This window comes from Pogona vitticeps, chromosome 1, assembly GCF_051106095.1.
Source record: "Pogona vitticeps strain Pit_001003342236 chromosome 1, PviZW2.1, whole genome shotgun sequence".
NCBI lineage: Eukaryota > Metazoa > Chordata > Lepidosauria > Squamata > Agamidae > Pogona > Pogona vitticeps.
The window spans coordinates 346,466,496-346,479,547 of NC_135783.1; the positions used below are offsets into that span (position 1 = coordinate 346,466,496).

Below are 13,052 nucleotides of genomic sequence, written 5' to 3' on the forward strand. Positions count from 1 at the left end.
TTCTAACAGCTGGCTCACCTCCGTGTCTGGAAAAGCCACTGCTACAAAACAGGAAATAGATCTGAATCGAAAGATCTGAGGCGCAGATTTGAAGGGGAGGAAGAAAGTTGAACGAGCCAGAATGTCAAGCTGACAGTGTCTCCTGGGGAATTTTCAACCAGCCCATTCCTACCGACCCAGAAGGATGGTTCTTTTTATTTCCTTCTCTTTCCACACCCCCTCTGGACATACTCATTAAATTTTTCCCAGATCTTTCTTGGCTCAGCAATTGTTACAGCAAGTTGCAAAGAAAAGTAGTGCAGCCAACAAAAGATTAAAATGTAACTAAGAAACAGACATTACCGGACATTAAAAAGAGCTATCATTCCTGTCTTATCTGTATCTTAGCTACCACCATGTACCTCGGCAAATTCTATTTGCAACAGAGTTTATTTTTTCAGCCCTGTGCCCATCTTTCTTCTGGATGATGCCCTCATCAATCATGCCCCCTTGCATTTTGGACTAATACATACAACGGCCTTCTAAATGTGTATAATAGTTCATGGGCACCACCGTGCACGAGGCCCGTGCAGTTAGCCAGAGAAACCTTTTTTAAAAAACCAAGTTGGGGAAACACTGGGCTGAAGCCAAAGAAATCTGATCTTCATCCAACACACACAGAGTAAGTCATAAATCCATATCACTCCTATTGTGGTACATGCCCAGCTTACAATATTTATTACCAGTGATTGCTTCAGATCTAAATTCCTCAATGCTTCCTTGAGAACGTGTTTCTCCATTTCTGTTTACTCACTCTTGTTTAAGGCTTTAAAAAAACAAATCACTCTGGCATAAATCAAAATAAGCTTTCGTGCTTTTTTTACAGGATCAACAATCAACTGATAGAACTCCTCTGTTCAAGATACTCTAAGAGAATAATAAAAGCAAGTTGAATAGAAGGTAAATGGATCTCTCAACGGCAATCCAGATCCATATAGATGAAATACATACATATGGTCCATTGCTTGCTCAAGAAACGAAGGACAAGAGATAACCAAAGATAACTATGCTCACATGTAACTTAAAAATTTAATTTACCATTACATCCACTAGCCTCACTCCAATACAACTGGAGGACACCAGGGCAAGAAACACTGAATTTAACTATGGTTTAGGTAAACAAGCCAAGTTTAAACCATGGTTTACAATCCTGGTTTGTTCTCCTCCTAATCATAGTTAGCTTGAATCCAATCTCAGGCTGACCCATACTCATACCTGTGGCCACAAACGGTGTTTGCATGCAAATGCAGCCAACATCCATGTTACAATATTCCAGCTGCACTCTGAACCATGGCATTGCTTTTCATGGGTAAACTCCTAATGTCATATCATGTTTCCCTGAAAAAAAGGCAGGATCTTATATTAATTTTTGCTCCAAAAATGCATTAGGGCTTATTTTCAGGGGATGTTTTATTTTTTTCATGTACAACAATTTACATTTATTCAAATACAGTCATATCATCTTCTTCTGGTTGCTGCACAATGGTGGAGGACAGGGTTTCACTTAACTGGGGCTTATTTTTGGGGTAGGGCTTATATTACGAGCATCCTGAAAAATCATACTAGGGCTTATTTTCAGGTCAGGTCTTATTTTCGGAGAAACGGTAAAAATGACAATGACACCTGATACTTTTAAACTGAGAAAATAAAGGTAAGTAAAGAGATTTTCTCTCTCTCTACAAATTTAGCAACCCAGAATCATCCAGTGAACACTTGATAGCAAAATTTAGAGGTGTACAGATTTGTTGGGAGGTTCATTGACGACAGTTCCTTGAATTCCACAGGCAGCTACAAGGTATGATGACGGCCACCAACTCAGAGCCAAATTATGGGTTATATTAAATCTGCATTATGAAGCTGCCTCTTTATTTTTTACCCACTCAGATGTGGGTATCTAGGTCCCATGCACTTTACTGTGATCACTACACATGGGTAGAACAGGATTAAATATCACTTATTTATGAGTAAGTGAAAAGTAGACAGCAGCTACATGCATCATGTCTGGCCCAGCCATGATTAGATTTTGTTTCCCCCTTTGGATGTTCCCATCCTCTTCTTCAAGGTCCCCAGAACAGTAGATGGAATCTCTATGCCAGTGGTTCTGGAAGCAACATTGTCTCATGGTCAATGGCATGGGCTTGAAGAAAGCAGGGCATGGAGAAGATCAGAGATGGATAACCACTAAAGATCTGGAGTCAGTTTTCGACCAGTGGCCTGAAGTCCACTTCTGGTTTTCTAAGACAGCTCTGATGAGCTATCCCCAGAGGACAGTCTGCAGGGGTGCTGTACCTGATTTTAAATAATCACCATCACACAGGGATGATTCCAAGGAAAACAATTCTCCTTTATAAGCACAGACATATCAGATGGATAGATAAGACAGAGAGACAGAGAATTAAGGGAATAGTTATGCACCCAGACTGAGTGTCATACCCTCAGGCTAATCTAGGGAAGCTCTTCTTACATCCTTAATTTCCTAGTTTAGAACCTCCTGGAATTTAGATGGAAGTGCTGTTTGTAACTCAGTGGTAGAGGGCATGTTGGGTCTACCAAAGGTCCTAGACTCCATCTAGTACAGGCTTGTCCAACCTGCGGCCCGAGGACCGCATGCAGCCCAGGTCGGCTCATAATGCGGCCCAGTGCAATTTTTTATTTTAAAAGAAATTCCAAAGTTTCAAGTTACTTGCTGCCGGAATGCGGCTGGGGCATGTCACAACGGTAGGGGGGGAGAGAGGGAAGGAAGGAAGGAACGGGAGGGGAGAGGGGGGCTGCGTGACTGCATTGCACCATCCCCATCAATAGGTGGACCCTCTCCCAGTCCCATAAAGCCGCCAGAGTTGAAGCTGTCAGCCTCTGCTGTCTGAGATCGCAGCTGCTGGTAAGCGTGCTTGGAGCGGGGCTGCGGAGGACGGCTAGGGCTGCCCTCCCGTGGCCCAAACCAAATGTATGTGCGGCCCAAACCAAATTTTCATCTTCTAATGTGGCCCAAGGAAGGTGAAAGGTTGGACACCCTTGATCTAGTATCTCCTGAGAAAGTATACTGGATGATTCCCTGGAACAGCACTGCCAAGTCAGCACAGAACATGTTGTGTAGGACAGCTCCTCCCACCCCATGACCTTTCCTTTTAACAGGACGGAGAACCACCATGAGGAAGCAGCTTGCCATGCTGTATTGGCAATGTACAAATTGATGCTCAGCTACGGCCAGAGGTGGATCTTAGCTGTTGTGGGCTGGACTGGGTTGGAATGGAAGCCTGTTCTCCATTCTATAGACCGGGGTCTCCAAACTTTTGACCGTAAGGGCCACGCTGGATATTTTCAACATTTTTGAGGGCCGAAGGAACAGGAATGTGTGCATGCCCGTATGCGCAGCTGCATACACACACGCATGCACCTTCCACCTGCACCCCCCACGAACACTCACCCGTCCACCCAGATGTGGCCCGTGCATCGTAGTTTGGAGACCCCTGCTCTAAACCAACCATTCTCAACCCTTTTTTAAAATCACGGCCATAAACACAATATGAAAGAAATATAGGCCGAGTCAAGATTGCGTAAGTCGCCTAACGAACCTTGTAAGGTGGTGTGTGAAGAATGGTTTCCAGTCTGCGGCCCCCTTCAAATATGCCGGGGACCCCGGGGGGGTGTCATATGCCCTCCATTGAGAGTGGCTGCTTTAGACATTTCCTTGGCTCTATGACGTTTAAATGCTGAAATGCGTGCAAGGATTATTTCTACAGTGAAACCTGTTCCATGCGACGCCACAACATATGTATTTATGATCCGGACCAGAATTCTGTCTTTTTTAATCCCTGCCAGACCAGACCAGAGAACGTTCCTAGAAATTTACACTGTTACATCTCAAGAATGAAACCTAGCTGGAGAACGTATCTCAGAGATAAAACAGCAGATTCTTGAAGGACTCTGTACTGCCGGATCCTGGTTTCGTTTTTAATGTTAAACAGAACGTCTTGTTTGCTTCTTTTTCTGGAAGCAGCATCGGGTTGCTGCCAGGAATTCTTACGCAGAGGCCATTCTTGCTCATTCCTCTGTTACAATCTTTGAGAGAATCTACATGTGCAGCGCAGAACCCCACGGAAATGCTTCTTCTAAATTGTATCACTTCAGTTTTCCCGAGAAGGAAAGGAAGACTGCATGTTTGAATAATCTGCCATATTAAAAAAACCACAAATCCGTGGCCTCAGATCCCCCTCCAATACATGCACTGTATCAGTGCTATCCAGACAGGCAGAATCTTTATTGCTTAATCCAGAGGCAATAGCAAATATTATACAGTATTAGTACAATCACAAACTTTCCAGTACAGTACTATCCAGGCATTTCTTTGTTCTATTACAACTATGTCTGGTGTGTTATGTTCAAAGTGTCTGTCCATTTGAATCCAGAAATCCACAAGACCTTGACTTCCTCATTTTCTGACATTTTCTCTATCTGACGTTCCCGTGGATTTTTTGGAGGCTGGCAACTTATATTTTTTGCATAATAACCAGTACACTAATTTTGCCACTCTTATTATTTATTTTTATTTATTTAATTTATACCCCGCCTATCTGGTCGGTGAGGACCACTCTAGGCAGCTTATCATGTGTTGCACTAATTTTGCCACTTTTTATTACTCAAAAACACCAGGCACAGTCAACATTTCAAAAAAAAACATTCTATAGCAGATACAAGTTTTAACCAAAAACCTGTATTGGTTAAATATTGGTGCAGTGCAGGTACTTAGGTTTAGTTGAAACTTAGAAATAAAACTTTAAAAAACTTAAAACTTATTATTATTGTTGTTGTATGCATAACTATGCAACCACTATGTGATGCGGCAGTAAGAAATGGATTAAGGAGGTACCAGGATTCTCAATATAGCACAAACACAGACCAGCCCTAACCCAGAAATATCTCAACACTGTTGATCAAAGGGCGTGTCACCCTCTAGCCCTCACTAGAGGGGTAAGGAGGAGGCTGTGACGTCCACAGGCAAGACCATCAGAGATCTATCCTGCAGCTGCATCCAAAAAAAACCCCAGTTCCTTATTCGGGGGCTTCACGTAAAATGCAAACTGAACATTCATCAGATACCCAGAGCTTGGCATCTATCAGCCAAATAAAGTCTCCTAGACAGTCTCTGAAAGGGGAGGGGTATAGAGAGCAAGGGATGCTACTGACTGATAAAATAGAGATAGGAGGCAAAGTTTGTAGCTCAGCCTTCCCCCTTCTTCTCTTACTCCTCAAATGCTTTGGCCAGGTCAGCAGGGCTGTTTGGGTGTACTGCTGGGAATAATACAAGCTATAGTTCAGCAGTCTTGGTGAGACTGCCCCAGATCAACACGACACATAACGGGTTTCCCTGAAAATAAGACAGGCTCTTGTATTAATTTCTGCTCCAAAAAAACACGTGAGGACTTATTTTCAGGGGATGTTTTTTTTTCCCATGTACAACCATCTCCATTTATGCAAATACAGTCATGTCATCTTCTTCTAGTTGCTGCACAAGGGTGGAGGGCAGGGTTTCACTTAACTGGGGCTGATTTTAGGGGTAAGGCTTATATCATGAGCATCCTGAAAAATCATACTAGGGCTTATTTTCAGGGAAACAGTGTAGCTGGGTGCATGCATGAGTGGTAAGGTATACATGTTTTATGAATGCTGCATTTTTCTTCATCTGGAGCCGCTCAAAGCCACAGAGGCCTGGCTCCACTCCCACCCATTTAGCCCTCACAACAGGATGATCCATAGGGTCCCTTCCAGCTCTGCAGCTTAAAGGTTATTACTATTATATTATTATTTAAATGACCATAGGTTTCCCACTCCAAATTAGCCCAAGGTTTCAGAAAGAGCTTCATCATTTCTGTGAGTATCAAAACTTGGGTCTCCCAGTCCTGGTCTAACATGCTGAGCACCACCTTGTTGACTTTTTCTCCAAGTTTAGACTTGGGAGGGGGAATTGTTCCAGATGCCAAACATCTGGAGAAATTCTCAGATTAGGCATCCTTCAGTCTTGAAAGACTATGGTAACGTGCTCTGCATTGAGGACTTGGAACAGCATCTAGTGTGGCTGAGATGGCCAATTCAAGAGTGATCTTCCTTTCCACACTAAGGACAAATACAATCTGTCCCCTGTCCAGCTCCCTGATTTTGCTGCTTTCATGACTGCCTCTTTGCCTCAGCCTGCTGGACAAGGGTCTCTTCAAATTGGGAGAGGCTGTGATGCATTGCCTGCCTCCAGGCTGAATGCTCAGAGGTGACGGAGAAATACTGTTTTAGCCATTTAACAAATTCAAATTAAGACACCATGTTAGTGACCATCTGTGTGAAAGAGAACCCTCCCCCAAAGTGGGCAGAGGAGAAGAAGAAAGTAGATGCATTTTTGGTGTGATAAATTTAATGAGAAGCTTACCGGTGACTGTAAAATGGAAAGAAATACTGATCTGTAAATCAAGCATCAAAAGAGCAACGCTTTCTGGACCCCACAAAGTAGCAGAGTCTTTGTATTGCCTTTATGTTGAGTTTGGACGCCTGCCACGGTTATATAAAGAGACCTGCTAATGTGAAGTCCATTGGAGGGTGCACTCCTGCGTACTTCACGTCTGTCTCACACATAACACACTGGAAAAACCAAAGGCGATTCTGTACTCACAGAACAATGATCTGAGTCATCTGAGTTAATGAGTCGTTTTATTTAGAGACAACATGTACAAATACATATGTAAGAGAAAGGTTCCCCTTCAGATTTAGTCCAGTCTGACTCTAGGGGGCAGTGCTCTTCCCCGTTTCCAATCCGTAGAGCCAGCATTTGTCCATAGACAGTTTCCGTGGTCACGTGGCCAGCGCGACTAGACACGGAACGCTGTTTACCTTCCCACCGAGGTAGTACCTATTTATAGACTCACATTTTTAAATGCTTTCGAACAGATAGGTTGGCAGGAGCTGGGACAAGCAACGGGAGCTCACTCCGTTGCGTGGATTCGATCTTACAACTGCTGGTCTTCTGACCTTCCAGCACAGAGGCTTCTGCGGTTTAACCCACAACGCCACTACGTCCCTGTTGACTAAATCCATATAGCTTACATCCATATTTCTCCCAGGTCCTGTCATAGCCTATATCACAGTCCAGTCACATGGCCTTAAGGCAAAACTCAGGATAGGGGAAGATGAAAGTCGGCAGACTGGATTCATGGGCTGAAATCGTTAGAGATGAGAAGAGGATTTAACAAGCGTACAGTAGATCAGGAGTTACCGTACCTCCTCTGCATGGAGGATAACCTCAGTTCAACCCCAAACGTCACTAGATAGCATGGGAAGACTTCTGTCTGAAACCCTGAACGGTGGTGCCAGTCAGAATGAACTAAGAAAGTAAAAATAAAAATAAAACAAAAAATGATCATGGCAACGTAGAGAGTAGCACATTTATGGCAGCACTGCATTTATTTTTTTCTAATTATTTAATGACCTCATTAATTCAAATGTAATGTTCTCTAAACAGTCATACTGAAATAAGTCTGTTAGCCTTGAAGTTGCCACAATACTCCCTCTCTCTTTCTCTCTCTTTTAAGGACATGCCAGAACAGATTAATGAAGCTCCATTTTTGGAACGTATTAAGATAAGTGGATCATAGTCTTTGAAAGATAATTTTTTATAATCATGCTGGCTGGCAGATTCTGGAAGTTATAGTGCAAAAAGAGAAATTTCCCAGCCTCTGAGATGCACCGATGGTTTGCCATGGTTTAAGGCAGCTTTTGTATGTTTCACTGCATTCTAATTAAATGAAACATTCAGTGTTCTTTATCAAAGTAAGGTTCAGGTAAGTAAAGGCAGAAACAAGAAAAATATAGGCAAAGCCTGAGTGTGATCTCTGATGTATGACAGCCTTCCCTTTGGTAATCTGGTGTATGCCTTTGTGAGAATGCCACGGAGTATCCAAGTGTAATACAGACTCTTCCACAAACCCTTTTATACACAATTCATTTATTAAAATTACAGGTATCTTATTATTGCATGCAAATGTTATGTGTCTTCCTGTTGGAACCAATTTAAGGCAACCCTAATAGGGCGTTTAAGGTAAATAAGATAGTTAAGGAGAGGTTTTACTATTTCCAAACCCCAGTGAGTTTTCATAGCTGAGCGTGGATTCGAACCCAGGCCTCTTGAGTCCTAGTCCATTAGGTGATCCACCAAACTATCCTGGGTATCCCTGTTATTATATATATTTTTACCATGCTTCCCTGAAAATAAGACAGAGTCTTATATTCATTTTTGCTCCAAAAAACGCATTAGGGCTTATTTTCAGGGGATTTTTTTTCATGTACAGTGGTGCCTCACTTAACGAGTGCACCGTATAGCGATGTTTCCGTATAGCGATCCCTTTTTCGGGATCGCTATACGGAAACATCCCCGATCGTCGCAATGGGGAAAACCCGCATTGCGAAGATCGGGTATTGCGGTGGCCATTTTGGAGCCGCCGAACAGCTGATCGGCGGTTCCAAAATGGCCGCCGGAAGCCCGGAAATGGCTGCCGGCAGCCGTTTTCGCGCCCTGCCCTCGCTTAGCGAAGGCGCGAAAATGGCTGCTGGCACCTGGAATCCTCACTGAACGGGTAAGTAACAAAGGTATTGGAACGCATTAAACGCATTAAACTACCCGTTTAGTGACGATTTCGCATAGCGAGGGTTAATCCGGAACGGATTAACCTCGCTATGCGGGGCACCACTGTACAACCATCTACATTTATTCAGATACAGTCATGTCATTCTGGTTGCTGCACAAGGGTGGAAGGTGGGGTTTCATTTAACTGGGGCTTATTTTTGGGTAGGGCTTATATTTTGAGCATCCTGAAAAACCCTATAGGGCTTATTTTCAGGTTAGGTCTTATTTTTGGGGAAACAGGGTATTATATAGGGTTATCATCATAATAATTGGAAGCGGCTGTTGATTAATTGCATGAATTTTAGTTCATTAATCAACTCATCAGTGGGTTTTGGTTAATAACTTGAGTTAATTCCTAGATTAAGTTTTCACCAAACTTGATAATAGGATTGAATTTTCGTAAACCTACACAGTGGTAAAGGCAGTATTTCTGAAGCAAGAAATGTATTTTCTCTGATTATCATTTAAACATGTGTATGTAACAGTGGGTATCACTTTAGAAAAGAGGTGGGCAAGTCAGGATAACCCAAGCTATATCTGACACCCCCAGGACACAGAGAGGGCTCCATCAGCTAAAAATGAGCAAAACCTCATTCCCTCACTCATTCAAAATCAAATGTTCTCAAATGTCATTTTCATGGGTTTACGTGGGAGGGGATCGGAGAAAATTTTCCCTGTTTTACTATAAAACGATGACTCCTTAGAACTTCTAGGAGCAGAATCTGTTTTCTGGGGGCCTCTAGGAAGCCCAAAGATAGACTCAAGTGACCCACTATGCAATGCCCAAATCCTGACTTGACAAGAAACATTTCTTCTAAAGGGTTTCTTTTAAGGTTGTACCTTGCCATTTTATTTTATTTATTTTACACCATTACAGGCCACCTTTCCTGATAAGGGGACACAAGGTGGCTCACAAAGCTAAAACAACCAATAATAAAATCAAAATAAATTACAGATTTAAAAGGAACTGAAGTACAATAATAATTTTTTAAAAAAATTAAGTAATTTAAAAATATTTAAGACTATAAAATCAAACTTGAAAAAGCAAAAGGCCTGCATCCTACATTTGGTTAGTTCTTTAAAAGCCTGCCTGAAGAGGTGGGTCTTCAACTGCCAGCAGAAAGATAAGAAGGAATGTAACTTCCCAAGGCTCTTGAGAGTCCCCTGGACTGCAAGGAGAACAGACCTATCAACTCTGAAGGAAATCAACCCTGAGTGCTCACTTGAAGGACAGATCCTGAAGCGGAGGCTCCAATACTTTGGCCATCTCATGAGAAGACTCCCTGGAAAAGACCCTGATGTTGGGAAAGTGTGAGGGCAAGAGGAGAAGGGGGACGACAGAGGATGAGATGGTTGGACAGTGTCATTGAAGCGACCAACATGAATTTGACCCAACTCCGGGAGGCAGTGGAAGGCAGGAGGGCCTGGCGTGCTCTGGTCCATGGGGTCACAAAGAGTCGGACACAGCTTAACAATTAAACAATAACAACAACCTCCCAAGGGAGGGCTTTCTACATCCGGGGAACCACCACAGAGAAGGCCATGTTGTACATCTCTCTCTCTCTCTCTCTCTCTCTCTGTAGATACAACACATTGTATTAATATATATGTTTTAAAGTTAAACTGTTACCAGATTAACTGTTTTCACCTTATAAAAAGAATTATCAACAAATGTATCTGAGACTTCTTCAACATACAGTAGATCAGTGGTCAAGGAACAGGGGTAAATTACCCCAAATGGGGTAAAAATGAAAATCCTGGGGGTAATGAGGACGGTCGCGGCAGGCATTTTACCCCAAGGCATTTTATTTCCGACGATGCTGTGTGTAGGCGGGCATTCCGTTGAGGGGAGAGCGAGCCCTGGTGAGGAACTGCACAGGGCACCCTCCTGTCCTCCTCGCCTCCAAAGTGGGGGGAGGGCGGTGTACGGGGCCAACTGGACTCTTTTCCCGGCAGAGCCCTGGCTGGGGCTCTCCCGTTGCGCTGGCGAGAAGGCCCCAAACCCCCTCACCTGAGCTCATGACCAGTGGCCCTGTGGTGCTGGCCTCCCTTCACCAAGAATGCACTTTCCTGGCAGCATGGCGGCTTCAGACTGGCTGCCCGGGCGGCAGCCGCAGGTCCCAGGTGAGCACAGAGGCGGGGAGGGCGGCTGCAGACGGCAAGAGCCAAGGGGGGTAATGTCAACGTATATAAATTTTTTGGGGGGGGGGGTAAAAGGTAAAAAAGTTCCCTGACCCCTGCAGTAGATCCTTCCAGATACTGTACTGTTGGGATTCAATGGGGCGGGTGATCTTCAGAAATCTGTGGGCTGCATACCCTACATCTGGTCCTTGGAGAGCTCCACCTGCCTTCCTAACAGCTTCTCTCTCTCTCTCTCTCTCTCTCTCTCTCTCTCTCTCTCTCTCTCTCTCTCTCATGCACACACACACACAATTTTCTTCTTTACAAAAATCGAGTACTGAAAAAGCTCGCACTTTCCTGTGGCCAATTTTTTTTTTTTTAAACTTTTAAAATGGAAGATTTAAAATCTTTTAAAATAAAGCAAAGTTGCTCTCAATGCCCACAAAAATAAGCTGAGGCATGTAGTGGGTCCTGAGGCGGTTGACAAACCCTGTGAGGAAAGACGAAAGGAATTGGGCATGTGAAAAGAAGAGTGAAGGCAGATATGATAGATTTTTTTTCCCAAAGGTTCAAAGGAAGGGCAGGATCTGTTCTTGATCATCCCAGAGTGCAGGACATGCAAACATGGGCTCCAACTCCAGCAAGTCAGATTTAAGCTGAATACAGTGGGGTCTTGACTTGAGAACTTGATCCGTATTGGAAGGCGGTTCTCAAGTCAAAAAGTCTGTAGGTCAAGTCTCCATTCACCTACAGTGCATTGAAAACCGATTAATCCCGTAACAGGCCGTTTTTGTTCCATTTTTGTTTTTTTCTGGTCTGTAAGTCAATTCTCAGGCTGCAAGTCAAACCTAAATTTTGCGGCCAGAGAAGTCTGTAACTCAAAAAGTCTGTAAGTCAAGCCGTCTGTAAGTCAAGGGTCCACTGTATCAGGAAAAACTTGCTAACTGTTAGAGCAGTATGACAATGCAACCAGTTACCTCGGGAGATGGTGAGTGCTCCAACACAGGAGGCATTCAAGAGAAAATTGGACAACCATGTGTCAGATCTGCTTTGATTTGGATTCCTGTATTGAGCAGGGGTTTGGACTCAATGGCCTCATAAGCCCCTTCCGAATCAATTATTCTATGATTCTATGTGGACCTACTGGCTACAGCTTCTTTCATTCCCTCACCAATGGACATGCATGGTCATGCTCAGAGGAGGCATTGTTTTGTTCAAAACATCTGGAGGGACCTCCTCTGAAGATGGCTGAATTATGGCCAATTAATTAATTAAACACTGTAGCTCAGATATGCCATTTTCCATGGTGCAGATCACAGGGCAGAATGTACTGCATCGCCACTGGGGGTTTTCTGTAATATAACACACCCCACCCGCTATAATGACAGATTTTCTGGTAGCAGTGCCATAAAATGGAGCTTCAAATTCCCAAGTGGATTTTAAACAAGCAGCTTAAAAAGCAGAAAGCAAAGCAATTAAACTGCACATACATATTAATGCTGATAATAAAAGATTCAAAGTGGGGAAACAGAGACAAAAATCAGTGAAGAAAAAACAACATGGATTCCTGAGAGAGCAGAGTGGGTTGAAAGAACTCAGCCACAGGGCAGCCTAGAAGTGCTGCTAATGAAATAAATAAAACTGAAATAAAGCAAGTTTTTTTAAAAAACAGCTGTAAAGTCTCCATATAATTTAACCATCCAGCGTCTTCCTCCCCCGGCTGCCTCCCCCACTCCATCATTCAACTCCCTCCTTTCCAACTCAAAGAACATGCTTCAATGCACGAAGAGCGCCTTCTGCAAATTTCATCCCGCCCTTCGTGGTCCCCTGCAAGAACCATGTTGGTTACCGAAGCAGGAGGAGGAGGAAGAGGAGGAAGGCTGCAATTATTTAAAATTATCCTTCACCTGGCAAGGCTGACAGGGCAGGATAAACAAGGAAACCCAACCTCTTTCAAACAAATGTGCCCGCTGCTGATTTCTTCAGAAGGCTTCATTCTTTGGATGGACAGTTTCATAATAAAATCATTTTTCACTTATCAAAAAACATAAGTGTCACATACAGCACTGATGGTACCTGTCTGTCATGGGTTTGGAGGGAAAGTTCCATCCTATGGGGAGTGGAAGGCGGGACATCAGGGGGGAGGAGCTGTACTGTATATATATGTGGAGCTTGTGTGGAGAGTGAGGAGTTGGAGTCTGTGTGTCAGACTGAGTACAACTGTGTGTCA

The 13,052-nt window shown here is 43.5% G+C and overlaps 1 protein-coding gene across 2 annotated transcripts in view; it reads right to left on the bottom strand.

The window, feature by feature from the left end:
* The window catches only part of SYNE2 (spectrin repeat containing nuclear envelope protein 2), a 294,996-nt gene that overhangs the window by 256,600 nt on the left and 25,344 nt on the right, over window positions 1–13,052 (bottom strand). The gene's annotated exons all lie outside the window — the stretch shown is intronic.